This window comes from Lissotriton helveticus, chromosome 2_2 (assembly GCF_964261635.1).
Source record: "Lissotriton helveticus chromosome 2_2, aLisHel1.1, whole genome shotgun sequence".
Classification (NCBI taxonomy): domain Eukaryota; kingdom Metazoa; phylum Chordata; class Amphibia; order Caudata; family Salamandridae; genus Lissotriton; species Lissotriton helveticus.
Genome location: NC_136060.1, coordinates 108,592,188 through 108,614,551, shown reverse-complemented (window position 1 = coordinate 108,614,551; position 22,364 = coordinate 108,592,188). Strand labels below are relative to the sequence as shown.

Here is a 22,364-nt window from a genome sequence, read left to right as displayed (position 1 = left end):
TAGTTGGGTGGTCTTTAATTTAAGTTGATGCGATAGCTGTAAAATAAACAATCACGGATGAAACAATTGCTAAGCCGTAGATGGGAAATAATACGGTCACTGTGGACTGGGTTGTATGTTACCTGATTCGCTGTAAGCGTTTGAACTGAGAAATTTAAAGACGGTCCCTCGTGATTCGTAACGATACTCCTGTGTTCTAAGGAAGGCATAAGAATATATATAAGTATACCGCTAATCCTCACTGCATTTAGAGAGAAAACGATAATGATTATGGTGTACCTTTTTTACGACTGACGATGTTGTACTGACGGCTTTTCTAGCGTTACGCTGGTGGATTCTGTAGTTGGGAACAAGGACAAGGAAAGAATGTAATGAGATGAATAATTTCAGATGTGACCGTGGTGGTCTATAGCCAGAATTAAGTGATTACCTAGCGTGAGCTGGATGGAAAAGTCGCGGACGCGGCGGCTCAACGTGCAGAGTAAAACGTCTTCTGGGGGTGCCTTTGTGGTTAGGCTTGCGAGTCCTGGATAACAAATGCGATTAAAAGATATATTTAGAATGTATATTAAACTACCATAGCGAGGGGCTACGTACTGTGTTATGTCAGTTGCGTGACATAAATACCTGATAAGTGAAACTGCTCGTTGCTCATTCGACGTTCGAGGCTAAGGTTTTAAGCGGCGTTCCTCCAGGGTCTCTCCATGCTGGATAGTGTGGCTATGGACAACGGACTACGGAAGTGGTCCGCTCAAATTTAAATGGAAAACGAGGTTTAAAACGAAAAACGAGATTCCCGAATCTCTACGACTCGATGGTATAACGATAAACAACAGACTACGAAAGTGATCTGCTCTGATATCTAATGTTCGAATAAAAAAGATTGTTTTAATGAAGAATTCTGGCGCGAAACGAAAAAGAAATCCTAGGGTAATTGTGATAAATCCCTGTAGTAGATTATTAACGTGCAAAAAATTGCGGAATGCGCTGGGTGTTTTAATAGAAACTGGATGCTTAATAAAAAGTAAACTGTAGACATAGAGAAAATCTTGAATTACATTCTAGTAGGTTCTGTTAACAAACACACTGATGAAAAATAGACAAGAGTGAAAGGCAATGTGAAAACAAATGAAAAAACGTTATGAATATGTAAATGATTGTATAGGTGATTCCCATTATTTTGTGTACATAGAGGTTGTTACTATCACATAAAGCTAAGTCGTCCCACATGAAATATTATTTTATCCTTACATAAGAACCCATGATTTGGTTTCTACGGTTGCGGTGTAAACCTCAATCCTATGCTATTTCATATGCAATTTTGCACTCTGTGGAAAAAATGCTCTGTTAGTAAAAGATATAAGTTGGTTCATATCTAATCATTTATAGAAAACATAACATGTCAATTTTATCATTGAGTCCTTTCGGAGTTTGGGTTTGTAAAAAATCAATCCACCAGATCTCTCTCCGTGATAACAGATTTTCGTTGTTTTGATCAGGTTTCTGTTGAATCTGTTCCAAAACTTGAAATCTTAGTTGGGGGATTGTATGTTTCATTTCTGTCCAGTGAGATACCAAGCTTGAGGTTAAAGTCTTGTTTCGTATTCGACTTTTGTGTTCGGTGATTCTCACTTTTATCTTTCGCTCCGTTTTACCAATATACAGTTTACCACAAGGACATTTGATACTGTATATCACATGTGATGAATTGCAATTTGTTTGTTGTCTTAGCTTGATTTTTTTGCCAGTTTGAGGGTGCTGTATGTATTGTCCTTCCATTACATTGTTGCAATGAGTGCAATTGTAACATTTTTGCATCCCTTTAGAGGAGCTTGTGAATTTTGTGTCCCTTTTAGTACGTGTGACTATTTCGTGTAAATTAAGATGTCTGGTGAGAGCAAACACAGGTTTCTTGTCATAAATGCCGTGAAAATCTTCTTCTTTTTGTAACAATTCCCATCTGGAATTGATAATATTTTGAATTGCTTTTGTTTGTGTAGAGTATTTAGTTACAAACACTTGACGATCCATTCTTGGTTTGGTCTTGGGTTGTAACAGTTGTTCTCTTGGTATTTCTGCAATTTTATCTTCTGCTGCTTGTATGACATCATTGGGATATCCTTTAGCTGAAAATCTTTGTCTTTGGTTACAGGTTTCTGTTTCTAGTGCTTGTGAGGTAGATGCTATTCTTTTGCAACGTATAAGTTGCGAATATGGTAAATTTCGCAATAGATTCCTTGGATGGAAACTGTTATAAGCCAACGTATTGTTTCTGTCTGTCGGTTTATGATAGACCGACGTTTCAAGTGAATTGTTTTGCTTCTGTACCAGGACATCTAGGTACGGTATTTCCTTTTCACTGATTGTGTACGTGAATTGAATTCTCGGATTTCTTTGATTGAGTTCCTGGATCTTTTCAATCAGAAGAGTTTCTGGACCTTTCCATAGTAGAAAAATATCATCTATAAACCGTTTATAGAAGATGGTGTGCTTTTGCCATACCTCGTTCATTATGATGAAATCGTTCTCAAATTTGGCCATGAATGTATTAGCAAAAGAGGGAGCTCCAGAAAAACCCATTGAGGTTCCACTTATCTGTAGATAGTATTCATTATTCCACTTGAAATATGAGTGTTGTAAACAGAATTGAAGAAGTTCAAGGATGAACACTTTGTTTGCTTTGAGATTAGGTAGTTGCATCAATGCCCATTCACATGCGTCCAAACCCTCTGCTAAAGGAATAGAAGTGTATAGAGATGTTACATCGATCGTACATAGAATAGTGTCGTTATCAATCAAGATGATTTTATTGAGAAGTTGAAGAAAATGACCTGTATCCTTTATATATGTTTTCCAACCTTGTACAAAACTTTGGAGGAATTCATCAATGTATACTCCCAACGGTTCAAACAGCGACCCGCAGCCACTGACTATGGGTCTCATTGGTGGATCTATAGCGTTTTTGTGAATTTTCGGGAGCATGTATAACTCAGGACACCGCGGATGTTTCACTGTCAGATAATTTTTAGTCTTGTTATTAATCCATTCCATTTCTAGAGCCCGCTTTAGAATTACTTCCAATGTTTTGGTGATTTCTTGGATGGGATTATGTTGGAGTTTTAAATACGTGGTTTCATCTTGGATATGAGTTTCGACCTTGGTGTTATAAAAGGAAGTATCCATGATGATTAAAGCTCCTCCTTTGTCTGCTCTTTTCAACGTGATTGACGGCTCTTCAGCTAGTTTTTTGAGAATGGCCATTTCATGTTTATTCAAATTGGTTCTCTGATGCTGCTGCCAATTGATCTGTTGAAAATCCTGTTTAACTAAGATCTCAAAAATATCCAAAACTTTGTGTGAGATTGGTGCCATGTATTTGCTGGGTTCTTTGAATTCTTTATATTCTGCCTCTGTCCTGGTTTGTATGAATTCAGGCATGGATGGTACTATGTTTTCAAAAAAATGTCTCAGTCTCAATACCCTCATAAATTTGAAAAAAGCAATTTCCGTCTCTAGTTTATTACTTTGATAAGTGGGAACGAATCCAGTGCCTTTTTCAAGTACTTGAAGTTGTTGTTTGCTGAGTTTTTTTGATGAGATGTTAATTGCTAGATTCCTTTTTTGCTTCTCAAGTTCTGACTGACTTTGTCCTTTTCCACGACGGGTCTTGTGCTTGCTATTGTTTCCGGAGGTTTTTCCGCCAACGGTACCTGGTCTAAAAAACTTTGTTGTTTAGATGCTGCACTGGTGGTGCTAGTGGAAGCTGCATCAGTTTGTGATGAGGTTCTTGACTCCTCTGCAACTATTGGTTGACGAGTTGCTGCTAGGTCTTTGTCTGATACTACACTTTCCTGTGAAGATGATGCGAATTTGGGTGCTGGTTTTCTCCTGGCATATACTTCTGCCCATGTGTAGACTTCATTAAGTTTGTAGTCTATCGTGTCTCTCTTGAATTTACGTAATTTCATTTCTTGCGTGTCTTTTTCATATTTGTCTAGTTTGTCTTTGAGGTCTTTCAGAGTTGCTGTTAATTCTTCCTCATTCAATTGTTTTGAAATTTCTTGTGTTAGAACGTCAATCTCTTCTTCTAGCTCATTGATGGTTTTCGCTAATTCCTCTACCAATAACAATATTAAGGAGTGCATTTCACATACCTCAATTCATTTTCACTGCTTAGAGCGGCAGTCCCTGGTACAGAGGTCTGGCCGGGACCAGGGTTCAAATCCTGCCTCGGCTGACCTCGGCTGATTTGGCGGATCTTGGGCTCATAATTCCTCGGACCTGATTTCTCGCCTCGGTGCCTACTCTGAGCATGAGTCCCACGCTGCAACTCTGGGCAATAGCTTGCTTAACCTCCACAACGGCCCCCTACAGCGCTGGGGATGCCTGGTTGCACCCCGGGGATGCCCAGGAGTGGACATTTCACGGGGAAAAGCCAGGATGGGTTCCCTAGCGGTATGAGTACAGCGCCAGGACACACTGCTTGCCGGGGTATCAGTGCGCTTTACAAATACGTCTACATTTACATTTACATTTACTCCACCAAACTCTAAATGAAGCCCTAATAATCAGATTTATTAGATCTTCAAGCCAGGCAGCACATCAACCACATTTGCTCAACTGCATTGTGCAAGCAGGAACTTACAGCAGAGCCAAATCTACTAATGTCCTACAGCTGGTCTCATCCCTGACACACAAACTTGCTTCCTAGCATTATGTGCTGGCTAACATTAGGTGTATAAGTGAGTGTGTGCTGTCTAGCATAGGATTTGTACTGGAAGTATAGCCTTACAGTGCAAATCACTGTAACTAGAAAACACAGACGGATCCCATACATTGCTTATGTGCCGTGAACTGTAGCAAATGTGCAATGTATACGTTCTGTGAGAAAAAACACATTTCCCCTGGTTAACACCTAATTAAAGGAGATGTTAGTTTTGTTAGATTAGTTTTTGACCCAAAGTCCAGTCTGGCTATTTTGATTGACTGGGCTTCGCATTAATACCTTTGGCAATTTGCGCTGATCTGTTTTGAAGTGCCTCATTCATGTCCCCTAGACACTAGGAGGCACACAGCAGTACAAAGGATGTTCTGTGTTGAACGTTTCCAGCACTAAACACCTTTTGCACTGAACAGAAAACACTCTTGTGAGACTTTGCTAAATTTTCTGTCACTTTGCACAGGCACAAAGCCTTAGTAAATCGGGGCCTATGTTTTTTAAGTCCTTATTTGTATGGTTATAGCTATATTTTTAGGTTGCATCATTGCCTGAGTGACAACGATGACGTAATGCCGACAAGATCATATGGACTTATCAGTGTTAACTAAATAACCCAAATACAAAGAAATAACCTTGAAGAGGGATGGGACACGCTGGAAGATAGATGTACGGAGGCAGCGTTACAAGTGCGGACTAAGACTTATCAAGGACTTAAGATCTCTCCAGCGCCGTAAACATATGAAGCGCCCCTCACATGAGGCTTTGAGATGAATACCTTTGGAATTCAGTAACAAGAATCTACAAACTTATGAGTCTCCTTTACTCCAGATCCTGTTACGTGTACAATACAAACTGAAAATTCGTTTATGGAATAAAGAGAAGCCATACCACTCCACTACGTCAGAATTATCAGGAATTCTTTTGAACTATCTCTATCACACCTTATGCCTTGACAAAGTCTATGGCAGGCGAAACATGTGTTGGCTGTGTTGTCAAAATTGGAAGTTCTTGTCTGGATTGAATACCATAACGAGGTAAAAAAGAATAACAAAAGAAAAACATCATTTGAAGATATCAATTTATGTGGACTCTGCTTTTGTGTTTACATATAGGGATTATATGCTAAAAGAATTGGTACTGAAAGTATAATTAGTACATGGAAAATTTGATCTCACGGGTCTAAGGTCTTTACATTGGCCCTGTATATACTGATAAGGGTGTGCTGCATATCCCCTCCTAGTTTTTCAATAAAATAAAATATATGTAGTAAAGACATTCTTCCAGACAATTTTTCTTGTTTTAAAGTTAAAGGAAAAAGAGAGAACTGACAATGCCCTCTGTGCTCGTCTTTAAGTGATACAGCGTTTTCTGGGCCCACTAGCTAACCATTGGTCAGGCTTTTTCTCCTTCTGAGAGGTGATGAGAGTTGGCATTAGCCTCAATCAAATTTCAATTACTTTTTGGCTACACAATGAGGACCAGAAATTGGTAGCTTGGATTAAGAACATTTATTTCAAATTCTAAATTATGTTCACATACACTACTCGCAGCTCCATGCTATAAAGATACAGAATAACAACTGGAAGTCCTAACCTCCTGAAGAAGTTCAGGCGCATCAGAATTAAACAAATAAGAAATTCGGTCACTGCTATTAAGAATATTAATAAAAGCAATTGATGCTCAGAAAAAAAGTCTCAAGTTTTGTTGTCTATGCATAGGTAAATTTAGAATCACAGCAATTTAGGTTCAGGTGAAGAAAATGGTTCTAATTATGTAAGAAGTCTAAACAATCAGGGAATTCTATAACGGAAATCAGAATTGAGCAAAGGAAATTACAATTAGAAGGTGTCAGCATTTCAGAAGCTCAGTCAAGAGTCTTCTATTGATCAAGAGAAAATTGCTAGCCTAAGCCACACTTAGGAAAGGATCATATAGGCATTGAAGTTTAAACCTCTAAAGGGTGGAGAAGGTTCAACACAGACCTCCCACAGCATCTCTAGAAAAAAGGGTTCTGAAGAGATCTGAAGTCTATCAGGGTGAGCACTATATTATAACACATATATTCCACTGAGTAATACCCACTTTACCCTCATCATCAGGAGTCCATTGTTTCAGTCCGGTTCTCAGGTACCAGATGGATACATCAGGAGAAAATCACACACTAAACATAGGAACGACATTGGCTTCTCACATTCACATATCTTGGTAACGGGGAACATCCTTTTCAACGCAAATTTTACCACGCAGACCCTTTACGACGCAACTATTACAACACATGTCATTACAACGCATAGCGCTGGGGGGCGCTCTAGGATAGGGAATAGATTTAATTTACTATCCAACACCTTCCCTGCTACCCACGGGGACTGGAGTTGGAATAGTAAATTAAACTATTCCCTATCCAGCACCCCTTAACGCTATGCGTTGTAACAGCATGCGTTGTAAAAACTGCGATGTATAGGCATGCGTGGTAAAAACATGCGTTGTAATGTCATACATCCCTTGGTAACATTTACTCAATGGGTCGTTCAGTTAGCACTCTTGTTCCAGATGTTCCTTCATCAAGGTCTTCTTCTTAGGCCCTTTTCCCTATATCTAGAACAAACATGTATCTATTCTATAACTAACAATGCATGGGAATACCTGCAAGAAATGTCAAATTAGCAGAAAAAGAAATCAGCTTTATGCAGCATGGTGAAATGCAGGCCTAAATATGACAACTCAAGTGTTAACTTCAATGGTGTACATTTAATATGCATGTGCACATTTAAACACAAATATATGTACGTATCTAATGCATTTTATTATCACATATAACATTCAGTAACTCATCAAAACAATCAGCAGTAAGTATGGTTAAGAACTACAATTAAATCAAATATATGGAATATTAATTAACACATTATATAAACTTTATATTGTTCACCTAAAATCACATTCTACATAAGTAAGAATGGTTTCTAGTTAGGTTTCAAATCAATAAATTTCATTCATGTGATGTAAAACGCACATTAGTAAAAAAACACATTTCATCTCTATAGTGAGTACATTATCTACTAAATGATGACAGTTTTATTATCACACTCTTTGCTAATGTCAAGTGCAACACTTACGTCAGTTTGTTAACCCATACATAAAACACTTTCTAAATGCACTTTCATACGATGTCTCTCTTAAGTATCTGTAACATAAGTGTAACGTGTAGAGGATGGGCAACCTTTGCGCTGTACCACTACATAAAACAAAATAAGAAGATATTATTATTGTTGTTACAGTAATGCCTTTTAAATGCTTTTTTGTTAGAGAGGTGGGTTCCAAACTTCGCAGTGTCCCTGTGTGCTTTTGTTACATATTAGTTGTAAGGCTGTAGAGTATGTACCACTGGAAGTTGACATAGAAATTTCGTGTGCAGCTACTTTCAGACAAAGGAAAACAATAGTATCTGTCAATAATCTGCAACCTCCAAAATTGTTCAAATTTGTTCTTCCAGGAGGGCTCAAGTAAGAAATCTGAATTTTCCAGAGGGTGGCGAGGGGGTACTTATGAAGAGTATTATTGAAGTCACGGTTTAGAGTGCATTTTAATGGTTATAAATAGATTAAGATGTTTAAACCCTGGGCATACAGAATCTTACTGATCCTGGGTTAGACCCGGGAAGTGGTACCTGCCTGTGGGCATAGAAAACTATTCTTTGTCCAAAGCCCCAGAAAATGTCATATATCATCACTCCTTGTTCTCAAACAAACAGTTAACAAGGATATGCTCTCTTGCACTAATGTAATGATACCATTTACCTCTATGAAGGTCTCTAGCATATATTCTAGATTCTGTTTTCCAATTTAGTGTTATTGGGTCTAATTGCAAAACTCCACTGGGTTTAACTGTCCGACCCATAAATGTTCCTGGCTTTTAAAAATGTAGGAGTTAGATGCACTACGAAGCTTGAAAACAATATTCCAAGGATCATTATGGTTTTTTTTATAGAAAGAGGCTTAAGGTTTATTGATCCTTAATAACAAAAATAAAAAATGATGTGGTTCAGTGTAAGGGTGTCTGCATTGTGGTCAGAAGGTATACCTTCCTGCGCAAACTCTGTCCTTTGAGACTTTTATCCCCTCTGTTTGTGGGCTGCACAATGCAGCATGGATGCAAAGAGGAAACAAAGATATCTCTCCTTGTTTAGCCATCCTCAGGCAGGCACATCATTTTGGCAGAAACCCATGCTTACAACTCTTTGTTAATATGGGTTTGCCTCAAAATCCATGGGGCACGAGAATGCGCATGCACCACTCAGGAATGGCTCCCTAACGCAAAGTAACGCTAGGCAGCGCAATGTGCATCCTTGCATTACGTTTTTCCTTGCTTTTTTTTTTTTTTACAAAGCAACCCAAATCGATGTCTGTTTTCCTTTGTAAATACCGAAATAGATTTTGCGTCAGGTCTGCGCCAAAAAAGTGACACAAATCTGATGCAAAATCTTTGTAAAGTAGTCCTGTAATTTATATTTTGGCCAACCAGCAATTAATGGGTCCAGTATTATCAGTGAGAGCAATGAACCACCAAATGGCTTTAAGCAAAAAGGACAAAAAAATGCACCTCCTCCATCTGTGACGACATAGAACACAGCATGTCAACGGTCGGCCCTGTGGCGACTATAACCGTCCCGATGCACTATATGCTTCAGATATTAGCTCTACAGAGTTGGAGGGGTTAGTCCTTGCAGTACACGCCTGGGAGGGTGGTGAGGGAGGGGATTAGTTGAAGTTGGGGGTAGGGTTAGTTGAGAATACTCAGTGGAATAATGCCCACACATGAACTGCGTCAGGACCGAAGGTTGGGAAATGTGCAGAACAGAGGGCAGGACTTACTTCCACAGGCAATCCTGCATAGTTGTTAATGTCAACGGGGAATGTGCCACGTGACTTTGACTGTTTGGCCCGTTACCGGGCGATGAATTTAAATATGACGTAAAGCAATAAAAAATGTTTTAAAAAAAAAAATAGAACACAGCATGTCAAGTACTGTGAATCCTGGGTGGCTTGACATTATTATGAAGAACAGCCTCATGTGTTAAACTTGCATAACATGCAAATAATATGCACATCTAATATGAGTCGTGCATGTGCTCGTCCTATAGGAGTTTAGCTCCCTGATTTGTAATTATGGGCAAATACCATGGTACTGTCTTCGGAATTCATAGGGCTTACATTGTAAAAGGCCCCACCTGCACATTATTTCTAAGCGTTAATACTCTCCATGACACAGACTCTACAGTAGGGGGAGATATTAGTCATAAAAAATGATATTCCAACGAGAACATTTGCCCCTTCACTCCCATGTGAGATGGGTCACCCTTTATATTTCCATATTAATAGCATAGATGTTCCTCAGCAAGGATTCTTACTGAAAATTATAGCTTTGCATTCTAATGTTCAATTGACTTTGGAGAAAGGGCTGTGAATCTTAATACCAAATTAGGTACAATAGGTGTCCCAAACAGATCTCTTCCAAATCTCCCCTCCACCTCTACCCCTGTTTTGCTTCAACATCCTTGACTGGCAAACTGTATCTGCCTTTCGGCAAGAATTTCATCTTGGTTCCCAACTGCTAATTCAAGCAAAAAAGGCTGGTAGTCATAGAAACAGGACGAAAATATGAATCTAATTACATTTGCCCGATTCCCTTTAAAATATATATATTGTATCATTACTGAAGTAATTACCCAGCATTTACTTTGAAAGGTTGCCTGCCACTTTTCCAAACAAGTCGGCCATTATTAATTAGTCGCATTTGTCTCTTTTTACCAACAAGATGGAATTCTGGTGCTCTCTGTAGTGACAGGTAAAGCAGGAAGGATCTATGCTCTGCACTACTGTCACACTCCACCACCTGCAGCCTTTCAGAGATTATCCTTCTTATCTCTTGCAATTACGCATGTGCCCGCCTTGAGGGAACTACCTACAATGCTCTCAGGCTTGGCGAATTGCTAGCAGCTATTAACTGTATCATGTTTCTCACACGATTTTGAATCTACTTTAACATGTCATTACAATTTGGGAATAGGAGTGTACTATAACACTTGTCATAATCACCACAGTTTGCTTTCATTACTTTTTTGCGTTCCCCAAGTTTTTCACATTTTCGTGATTAGTCTCACACCTTGGAGAGCCAAATGTTTTACCTTTCTTTTCTATACATTTTTCGGCTCTCTACCTTTTTTCAGTTTCTCTCATTCTCCCTATTCTAAAACTTTCCGTCCTGTCTTCAACAGCAAAGGCTTCTATTGTCCTTGGTATCCTCAATGTTCTTAGTCCATAAAACCATCCCTCTCCTTACATGACAACATCAGACTTGGTCAGATTGCACTAACCTAAATTTTAAGTCCAACACGAGTGATAAACTGATCCACACTTCTCTGTATCCATGACCAACAATGCCCAATAGGAATATGATAGGAAACAGTAGACCCTGGAAAGGGGAATGGGATACGAGAGACAACAGAACCACTGGATATCACTACACTGGTGTATTGCTCTGCTGATCACTGACATAAGACATCTGAAAGGGCGAGATTTTGATCGATACCTTATATCTATTGATCCAAACCTCGATCTGGTCGACTGAACCTTTGTTGCCTGTCTGTAAGGAAAGAAAGTGCACCTATTTCCAAGTTAGTTCACCCAAGAAAGGACTCTACTCCCAAAGGTCACAAACAACTTCTAGCTTTCAAAAGTTTATTGTAAAGAAATGATAAGCTGCAAATACAAGCATCTCAGAATGAGATTCACGAGATACACAGGTCCAATTACATACATGTGCTCTCGAAAAGCCCTCAGACGAGCAACAGAAATCACTAACACAAGTTCTAAGAATAATAAAGCTATCAGCATAGACGCATATCTCTCCTTCATTTAGGTTGGAGGAAAACGCAAAGGTTAGGCTGTCCCTACCCTGCTCTAGATGGTATCCCTACTTAACCAAATCCCAACCTAACAAAGGTGTCAGCAGTGAATGACCCCCAAGGGAAGTCACTCACTCTAAGTCTCTTGGTGAAAACCTAAAGTTCTCCAGTCATGACCCCTCTCTGCCTACCCATCCGCTCTCTAAAGGGTCCTCAGGTCTCTGCTCTAACTCCACCCAGGGGTGCTGTCCCTAATACAAAACAGTCAACAACATTTGAGACGCCCCTTGCGAGACGCCTCTCACGTGGTGTAGCTTCTGGCTTTTTCCATGATGCTTTGTATTGGGCCTCATACGTTAGAGTTGACCTTGCTTCTCCGACTCTTCTCCGGCCCGCTGATACCCCTCAAACATTCCGGAACCCTCCTCCATGTCTGGGCCGTCTACTGAACAGACCTCTATTCATTCATTTATAATTGGATCCCCCCTTATCCTTTGCAGACAGATATCTGCAGCCAAGAACCCAACTCTCATAGACTTCTAAAAAGGCTTGCAACATTTCTCAGCCCAGACATGTACGTGTAAATCAATGCTAAAACATTTCAGGCCTACAATATTTCTCATTATGATTATAGCATTCAACTTCTTCATTTAATTAAAGCATGTTAATACTCTTATTCTATTATTTAGTAAACATCACTATATATCATGGCCTATTTAATGCAATGACCAAAAACATTAATACAATCTATGTCGTGAAAAGAAACACCTTCCCTTTCCCTCCAGCTCTGGCCCTGAGGCCTACCACGTTCTGCGTTTAACCACCTGCCATCTTACATTTTAACAGCTTCACGACATAGATTCAAAAATAATCACGTCTAATAAAGTCATATAATGTCACACATTTCTGTATTTGTTCCACTTCTACTTAAATCTCTACATTAGCTATACATTCAGAATATAATTGCAGATACTATTAGCACTCATGGCATTTCTCCTCATGATTTGTGCTTACTACAGATAAGTGTGATGTACTCATACATTTAAGTCAGTTTGCGCTCTCTCAGTTCCCCCCTTTGATGACCTCTCGGGGTCATCACTAACATTTAAACTGCAGTTATTGCTGGCATTCTCTGCGCTTCCAGAGCCCTCAGGCTCCTGTACTGATTATCTTGTATGGCAGCCAATCTCTGCAGCTGCTCTCTTTGGGCCCTTTCTGACCTTCTTGCTCTGTACCATTTGAATACCCTCACCAATCCCCACAATATAATCCCACAGATCAATATTATGATGATAGGCTTTAGAATATACCATACAAAGCTTTTGCCTAAGGTGGAAAACCACCCTCCAACTGTACTCATTCCGTGGCCCACCTTTTCCCAGACATTTTCTCTACTCAAGTCTTCGATCTCTTTGTGAATATTAGTTATGTTCTTAATAACTTTCTCAAGGGGCTTCGAATTGTCTGGAATGTAAGTGCAACATTCCTGGACCTTCAAAGCCTTACAGACTCCGCCCTCTTTTGCTAGTAGGACATCTAATGCAAGACGGTTTTGAAGAACCATAGCCCTTATCGATTGCATCTCTCCTTCTACCAGCATTAAGGACTGTGCAGTGCTGGCAGACAACCTGTCGACAACTGTTGCCAGTCGTCTAATTTTAACATCATTAAGGATTACTCCCAAAAGAGGGAACATAGCTCCAAAGACATCTCCAACCATTTCTGCATCTCCTACATCTCTCCTTCCCCTCGATGATGTCTTGCCCTCAATGATCACTAAGTCTTGTGCATGATATATTTTGGGGAAGACAATTGCCAAGTAACATGATCCATACCAGTTGTCAGGTAGTCTCACGTAAGCATTTCTTCCACATACAAAATACACATTTGGAATCACTTGCATTCCCTTCAGGAAATCCTTAGTGTAGTACTCTAAATTAAAAGCATGTTCACAGTCAACTTCACCCACGTATACATTTTCATAATACGTTTTGGCTCGGTGAAGACATAGCTTTCCTCTCTTCGCTTTATCTAAAGCTATTGGACCACTACTACCCTTTCTCTTGTGTGACTTCTCTTCCTCGGTCCAATCTGTTTTCCATTGTCCTGATTTTTTCAAAATCTTTTGTCTCCTGTAACGATCATCCACCTGCCCTATGAACTTCTTCTCGACTTCTGACACCTTGCATGTCAGGTTATTTCTACGGGCATGTGAAGTATCTAAGGTAATCCAAGGAATGAAGAACTTGGCCAATCTGTCTTCACTCTTCCAGTAGTCCCATTTGTTCATCTGCTTATAATTTGGGACTTCTGGCAACACTGAATCATAATTAGAGAAATAGTATTCAAAACTATCTCTCTCATAAAATATACTAAGCAATAAGCTACATGTAATGCCATATGTCAGAGGGAGGTGATGGTATCTAATACCCTCGTCTACAGATGCCGGCAACTGCATGCAGACATAACAATCCTTAACCTCCATGGCATCCACGTATTCATACAAGAGTTTAGCATAAGCATTTGACCTAAAGTCTCCTTGGGACTCATCTACGTGTAACCTGCGGGCTTCTGCAGCCAATAACGCTTTCTCTTGAGTGTTTTCCCTTTTCTCACCAGCAACAGTAGGTGTAAGCGTTACTACAGAACTCACATCAGTTACCTTTACCTCTTCTTCATGTCCCTTTACATAAGAAATTGTTACCACTAAAGCTATTAATATTATCACTCCTACTATTAGTGTACCTATTATACATTTAGCTCTTCGGTTCTGGGTGCCGGCCTCCATTTCGTCAGACAATATGGCTCTCTCTTATCTTAGCAAAAAGTTCTTTTCCTCTCGTTCCTTTACAGTCTCTTTTCAATCCTTTTGTCTTTAGAATCCACACAACTGGAGGCTGACAACCTTCTTCGCAAAAGTCCTTTAACAGTTCAAAAAGACAACCCTAGCCCTTCTCCATCAACTCAAGGGAAGTTCCCTAAAATTCTCTGCTTCCTGGGCGCTAGGTAATCTTCTTTTTCTGCTTGTTTTATTTACAAAGTTCTTTAACAGTCTACTATCAGATTTGTGGTTGCAGCTTCAATAGCATAGTTCAGTATTTCCAAACGAAGATTGTGCTCTTCATGTGCTGTTATCGTTGTACCAAAGTCGGGGAATTGCAATTCTGAAAGGAACATGTGTTTTAACTTGCTGAGGCGGGGAGGTCTAGGGAGCATGAATGTTAGTGACCCTTCTTGTTCGACACCGGGTACCAACAGTCTTATTTCCACGGTGATAATGGGCTCAGAACTGGACACCACCACCGCTCGGATCCTCCCTGTCTCTGGTTTCACAGACATTTGTCGCCAGATATGTCCACTCAGGTGTGGAGTATCTTCTGTTAGGCACACGCACTCTTCTTGACCTTCTTCGGTCCGGTGCTTCAGCGCCCTGAGCACCTTCTTCTGGGTCTGAGTCTTCTGATATCGGAGGAAGGGTTAACTCTGGAGTTGACCTCAGGCTAGAGCTCCGTCTTTGCGGCCAATTAGCTTCTCCACGTGCCCTTCTACTCCTTCTCCTTCTGGTCTGTTCTCGCTCTCTTTCAGACCTGTCAGGGTCAGACTCGTACTCCCAGCTGCTTTCTCCTTCTGTAGCGTCGTCTGTTTCGCTGTTGTACTGACCGTCCTCAGCCTGGTCAGACTCGTTCCCTGCTTCCGCTGGCACCTCTACAGCTTGGCTAGCCCCCTCTATGGCTTCTCGGTCCTCTGCTGGACGTCTATCCGAGAGAGGAGCTGTTTCTTCCAGAGGTGCTGGAACCCTTCGCGTATGTGACGCGTGGATCCAATTGGGCAGGCCTCCCACCTTCACAGCAGTGTTCGTGATCAGGATGACCTGGAAGGGTCCACGCCAACGAATATCCAAGCAGCTTCTTCTCACATGTTTTTTCACCAGGACCCAGTCCCCAGGATACAGGTCATGGCAAGGGCCCTGGCACGCTGGAACCTCGGCAGCCTGCACCTGAAGGGACACAGAACGCATGGCGTCAGACAGCCCCTTACAATAGTCCAGGATCATATCATCTGTGATATTTAACAGTGCAGTAGCTGGGACAGATGGCAGCCTCATTGCTCTCCCCATTAACACCTCATGTGGTGACAACCCTGTCCTTCTGTCTGGGGTACTGCGAAGGCTCATGAGGACCAATGGCAGGGCATCAGGCCAACTCAGAGTCGTTGAGGAACAAACTTTAGCTATTCTGGACTTGATCGTGCCATTGATCTGCTCCACAATTCCTGAGGCTTCTGGTCGGTAACTGCAATGCAACTTCTGGTCAATATTTAGCGCTACACAAACCATCTTCACAAGCTCGCTGTTAAAATGTGTTCCCCTATCTGATTCCAAAAAGGCCGGCACCCCGAAGCGAGGAATGATTTCCCTGAGCAGTAACTTGGCCACTGTGAGGGTGTCGCACCTACGTGTAGGGTATGCCTCAACCCATCTGGAGAACACACAAACAACCACCAGGACATATCGGAGGCGGTTGCACCTTGGCATTTCAATGAAATCTATCTGCATTCGATTGAATGGACCTCCAGACCTTCCTATGTGACTTAGTGCAACTGGTGTTCTTTTCCCTACGTTCAGCTGCTGGCAGGTCACACAACGCTGACACACTGCTTCTGCTGCTATTCTAAACTTAGGATTGTACCAAGTTTGTCTAAACACTCTCAGCATAGCATCTCTCCCTAAGTGTACGGGACCATGTATGAGTCTAGCCATTGGACTCACCATCTCATTGGGCAACACTGCTCTGCCGTCTGCTGAGACCCAAAAATGGGTCTCACCCATTACACATCCTGCCTTTTCCCATGTTTCTTTTTCAGAATCAGGAGCATTTTCTTGCATGGTTGACAGTTCATCCCAAGTATCAACAGTTTCCAGTATCATGGCTAATTCAGTTCTTACATTTATTCCACCCACTTCCACCTCTGTGAAAGAGTAACCTTGTTCCGCGCAATACCGCGCAACTTCATCAGCATATCTATTGCCTTTCGAAACAAAGTCCTCATTTCTGGTATGTGCGGTGCACTTTACAACTGCGATACTTGCTGGACATTGCAATGCCTCTAACAACAGGCGCACAAACTCTCCATTGCGAATGGGAGAGCCTGAAGAAGTCATGAACCCTCTTTGAGACCATAACTGCCCGTAATCATGAACTACCCCATACCCATACTGGCTGTCGGTGTAGATGGTGACTCGAATTTGATTGCTTGCCAAGCAAGCACGTGTCAGGGCAATAATCTCGGCTACCTGAGCGGAGTGTACTCCTTCCAGGCACCCAGCTTCCACAACTCCAGTAATTGTACATACAGCATAAGCTGCTCTCAACTGCCCAACTTCGTCTCTTACACATGAGCCATCGACAAAGAAAATTTCATCTGGGTCAGTCAGTGGCTCATCCACAATGTCGGGTCTGGGTTTGGTGCATAGTTCAGTCACATCAAGACAGTCATGGTCTGTATATTCATCATCATCCTCAATATCATTTGGAAGTGGCATCAAGGTAGCAGGGTTCAAAACAGAGCATCTCTTGAGGGTCACATTCTCTGCAGCAAGAATAACTTGCTCATAGCGCGTGAGCCTGCTGTTGGTCAGATGCTGTGTTTTGGTCCTGGTCATTAACAGTTCAACAGAATGTGGCACGCACACCTCTAACGGGTGCCCCATGACGATATTTTCACATCTCTCAATGCTGACACCCGTTGCAGCAACGGATTTGAGACATCCGGGCAACGCTGCGGCTACTGGGTCTAAAGTAGCCGAGAAATAAGCAACTGGTCTACGGGCATTCCCATGGATTTGGACCAACACAGACAACGCGCAACCTTCTCTCTCACAACAGTAAAGAAAAAATTGTTTATTGTAATCAGGCATTCCCAATGCCGGAGCACGACACAGGTCCTCTCTCAGCTGTAGGAACGCCATCAAACAGTCTTTGTCCCATGGTACCGGATCACTCACCTCTTTGTGCGTCAGTTTTTGCAAGGGCTTTGCTTTCAGTGAAAAGTTCACGATCCACTGTCGGCAATAACCCACCATCCCTAGGAACATCCTGACCTCTCTCTGTGTCTTAGGCGCATTCATTTTCATGATCGCCTCTATCCTGTCTGGTGACACTTTTCGTTTGCCTTTCTCAATTCTGTGTCCCAAGTACTGCACTTCTGTCAGGCAGTACTGCAATTTTCCCGGGGACACCTTATGCCCATTGGCAGCTAGGTGATTTAACAAAGCAATGGAGTCTTCCCTGCAAGCTTCTTCTGTTTCTGACGCCACAAGGAGGTCGTCTATGTACTGGACCAGAACTGACTTCTGGGGCAGCACTAGACTTTCAAGATTTTTCTTCAAAAGCTGATTAAAGATCGATGGGCTCTCTGTATACCCCTGAGGGATACGACACCATGTTAGGACGCGATTTTCCAGCTTAAATGCGAAAAGAAAATGGCTTTCTTCGTCCAGAGGGATCGAAAAGAAAGCCTGACAAAGATCGATCACAGTGAACCACTCAGCTTGGAATGGAATCTGAAACAGTATCACTGATGGATTCGGTACCACTGGACAACACGAAACGACTATGTTATTAATCTTTCGAAGGTCCTGTACTATCCGAAATTTCCCATTTGGTTTCTGCAGACCCATAATCGGGGAGTTGCATGGACTACCCACGATTTCTTTCAGTATTCCCTGTTTAATCATGGACTCGATCACGGGTTTTATGCCTGCAATCGTTTCTGCAGTCAATTTATATTGGGGTGTTCTTGGGAACTCAGCATGCGGTTTCACTACAATTTTCACTGGGTCCACCCCTTTGACCAATCCAATCTCTTCCCCAGTGAAATCCCATACTTCTGGTGCCACTGTCTCTCTCAAGTCCCAGGGGAGCTCCTCTACTGTTAAAGTAGGGTACAGTTCCACGCATATTCTAGAGTTTGCAACTTTGAAATCTGCATCATCATCATTGGTCAATACCTCCACTCCCTGAGGTGTACAGTATATAGTACAATTCAATTTACACAACAGGTCTCTTCCTAGCAGACACACAGGACTTGAATCGCAAACCACAAACTGGTGCTCATCACTGTACTTCCCTATTTTCACCTGCACCGGTTCTGTCAATTGGCTGGTTATTCTCCTGTTTGCGACCCCTACCACCTGTATGGTCTCTCCAGACATGGGCAGGTCTGGAACTGCAGCTGATCTGATCGTGGATCTAGTGGCTCCTGTGTCCACCAGAAATGTCGTAGGGCACCCTGCTACTTCTGCTTCCACATAGGGTCCCCTCTGATCTACCTCCAAGGCTGCCCCGAGGGTGCAGTCTTCTCTTTCCACTCTCTGTCCGGTTAATGGGTCCACATAATAGCACTCTTCCCCTTCCACAAACAGGGGCATTTGTCTATAGGTCTTACCCATACTCCCTACTCGAGGAGGTTGCGGGAACTGGGCTCGGGGAGGAGCCCCCCCCCCTTTGAGCACCTTTCCTTGGTATGGCATTACCCCTCTTGTAGGCGCGCTCTGGACCTCTTCCTCCTCTATCTCTTGCTCTCCTATCTCTACATTGTAAGGGCACTCGCGTTTCCAATGCCCCACCTCGTTGCACTGGTGGCACCTAGTCGTTTTCTTCAAGGCAGCTATGTCTATTCTGGGTCTAAAGGTGGAACTCTCCTCATTGCCCTTGTTCTGACTGTACTGCTTCTTTCCTCCTGTACCTGTTCCTTGCTGCTGTTGCTGTTGTCCCCCCTTCCCTGCTGCCTGCATCTGTACCACCATCAACTTTTCCTTTAGTTTCTTAGCCTTAGAGTCTATCTCATCACAGCAGTACCTGGCATATCTCAGTATTTCGTCTAGGGGTTTAGTTTGCCAACAAATCGAGTGTTGCTGAATCATTAAACTAATATCCGGTCTCAGTCCCAGGACGAACTTGGACACAAATTGCCCTATGTCTTTTGGATCCATTACATCCAAGCCGCTATACTGTTTAAACGCCTTCAGCAATCTCTCGTAATACTCGTGGACTGTCTCTTTGGGTTCCTGTCTTGTTCGGTCTATTCTGACCCAATCTATGTCTTGCATTGGCACTTTCTCTTTCAGCCAAGTCATCACTCTCTCGTATTTTGCCATCACAATCTCGGACGGCCCATTAGTCTTGGCATCTCTCTCTGGCTCCGTTGTGGGCCACTCAGCGCTAACCTTGCATGCTGTCCACAGATCGCCTGGTACTACAATGTCAAACAGCGTGTTCAGATCTATCCAAAGGACCTTTGAGATTTTTACAAATCTCTCCACTTGCTTGTACCACTCCACTGGGTTCTCTCGTAATTTGGGGAAAGAGGTGGTAAAAGCAGCTAAATCTCCCCTACTCCAAGGGACATGTACATAGTTCCCATTTGCCACTTCACGCAAAGGGTAAGCTTCTATTCCCTGCTGTCCTGGTGTCATACCAATCATGCTTCTCCTGCCGGTCCCTTTCTTGGACCACCTCTCTTCCCACTTATCTAGTGCCCTCCATGTCCTTATTCCAGTAATCAGTTCCCTTATGTGTGTTTTCAGCCCAATCGTTCTCCTCTCATCTAGGTCTCGATCTGTATAATGTAGCCTGTGGTTACCCTGTAATGCTTTGGTTCTTGACAAGTCCACCATATATTTGCCTGCTAGTTCGACTAACTTCTCATGGACTGCTCTCGCTTTTCGAGTAATGTCCTTTGCCATATACAGTATTTCATCCTGTTCATACATTTCCATTCTTTCTAAAGGCAGGGTACCATCTACCATGTCATCCAGGTCTGACCTTAAACTGGAGACATCGAGTCTCTTGGCTTTTATCTCAGCTCGCAATATGTCTTTCGAAGGGGGCTCACTGGTCTCCCTACCATCCCAACTTCGAGCTCTGCGTTTGGGCTCGGGAGAGTTAATGGGTGGTCTCCCTCGCTCCCATCTCTCCAGGTCCCATGCTCGGCCATCCGATCTAGGAAGGTGATGGAACACGGGCCTGTTACCCCCACTCTCTCTCTGCCCACTCTCTTCTTCTTCTCTCCTCTCACCGCACACCTCTCTGTTATTTTCCCTCTGTTCGCTACTCTCTCTTTGCCTCGTATTGCTCAGTACCCGATACGATCCTTCCTGGTTCCCCATATTCCCTGGGCTGCGCTCATTGCCGTCATCACAGGGACTATGGTGCGACCTCTCACAACTCCCATTCAGTTCTCTGGTGCCGGGCACACAGTGTGGACATTTAAAGCTGTTTCTGTACTCTTGTGCTCTCCTCTCCCCTTCACTGAGTATTGGGCGCGCCACCCCTTCACTCCCGGGGCCCCCGTTTTCCAGGTCTGTTCTACCTCCATTCCGGGCCCAATGGGTGACTCCCCTACTCCCTCTACAGTCCCACTCCGGGCTACTCTCTCCAGCCCCGCAGTGAGTCCGAGCTCGGCTGTCCTGACTTTCCCTTTCAGCTTCCGCAGCTATGATGTCCTTTTGAGCCTTCACTGCCTCATCCCACTGCTTCATGTACTCATTTAGCTCTTGAAAGGATTTTCGTCCAGATCCCCTCAGATCCACTGGCCATCTAGGGCCCCCAGGATCTCCTCCTGGGTCCCCTGCTGTGTGCATCGGTGTACTCCACTCTCTGGGTATCGGCATCTGACTTGGGGAATTAATCGTATCGTTCCTCCTTGCCTTCTCTGCTCTTTCTCTGTCCTTCCGTACCCGTTCTTCCCCTCTTGCTCTCTCCTGGTCATATATCGATATTATAGGACCTATGGTAACAGGTACTTGTAGTGCATCTGGTAATGGGTAGGATGTGGCGCTTTCCGTTTCCGGCGCTCTTTGTACCACAAACCTCCCGACTACCTGTTGCACATGACTAGGCTGGGACAGCTCTTTCTTTGGCTCAGGATCCCACTCTGAACTGGGAAGCGGTCTATGCTCTCCTGCATTGCCCCCCTTTTCTCCTTCAGTATTCTCGACCTCTCCCCCTGCTCTATTATACGGGGGTGGCCTGTCTGTCAATAATCTGTTTATCAGGCTATCCTCTGTTTCGCTCTCCTCATCTTCTTCTAGGGGGCTTTTATTTACTGGCGCCTCTAACACTGGGTACAGTTTATTTACTTCCATGTTATGCACTCTCCATCTTTTAGCATCCGCATCCCACCTGGCATCCTGTACTGCCCTTACCGATCGTTTCACCCTTTCTTGTCGTCTGTTCATATTCTTTTCATGCGCTGCCCTAAGCCATGCATCAAGAGCTTCAAACTGGGTTGGTCTAGGCAAGGGTCTCATTGAGGTCATGACTGATTTTAATCGATGTAACACCTCTAATCTGAACGTCCCGTACTTCGGGAACGTCAGTTCCTCATTTCCTTCAGTAATCTTACTCCACTCTGATATCCAAAGGATCGTATGCAACCCAACATTTACTGCCATGTAACGAGCTGGCGTACCCTCCGGCGGGGCTTCTTCCCCTTCATACGATCCCCGCTTCTCTTTTTTAAACACCGCTTTCAGCCATTTAAAACACTTCATAATTATGCGCACAAAATCCAGCCTCGCTATTCTGTTTACTTCCTGATGACAATCCACCAATCCTGTCGCGGCTTCGCTAGCTGGCCTATCACAGCGCGGTCTTTCTCCGGTCGGCCAATCACTGCGCGACACCACCTGACGTCACTTTTCTCCGCTTCGCAGCAGCACCCCTCCTTTCTCAACTCGTC

General features: G+C 42.9%; 1 protein-coding gene across 2 annotated transcripts in view; it reads left to right on the top strand.

The window, feature by feature from the left end:
• Positions 1-22,364, top strand: part of CRACD (capping protein inhibiting regulator of actin dynamics) — a 327,835-nt gene that overhangs the window by 197,914 nt on the left and 107,557 nt on the right. The gene's annotated exons all lie outside the window — the stretch shown is intronic.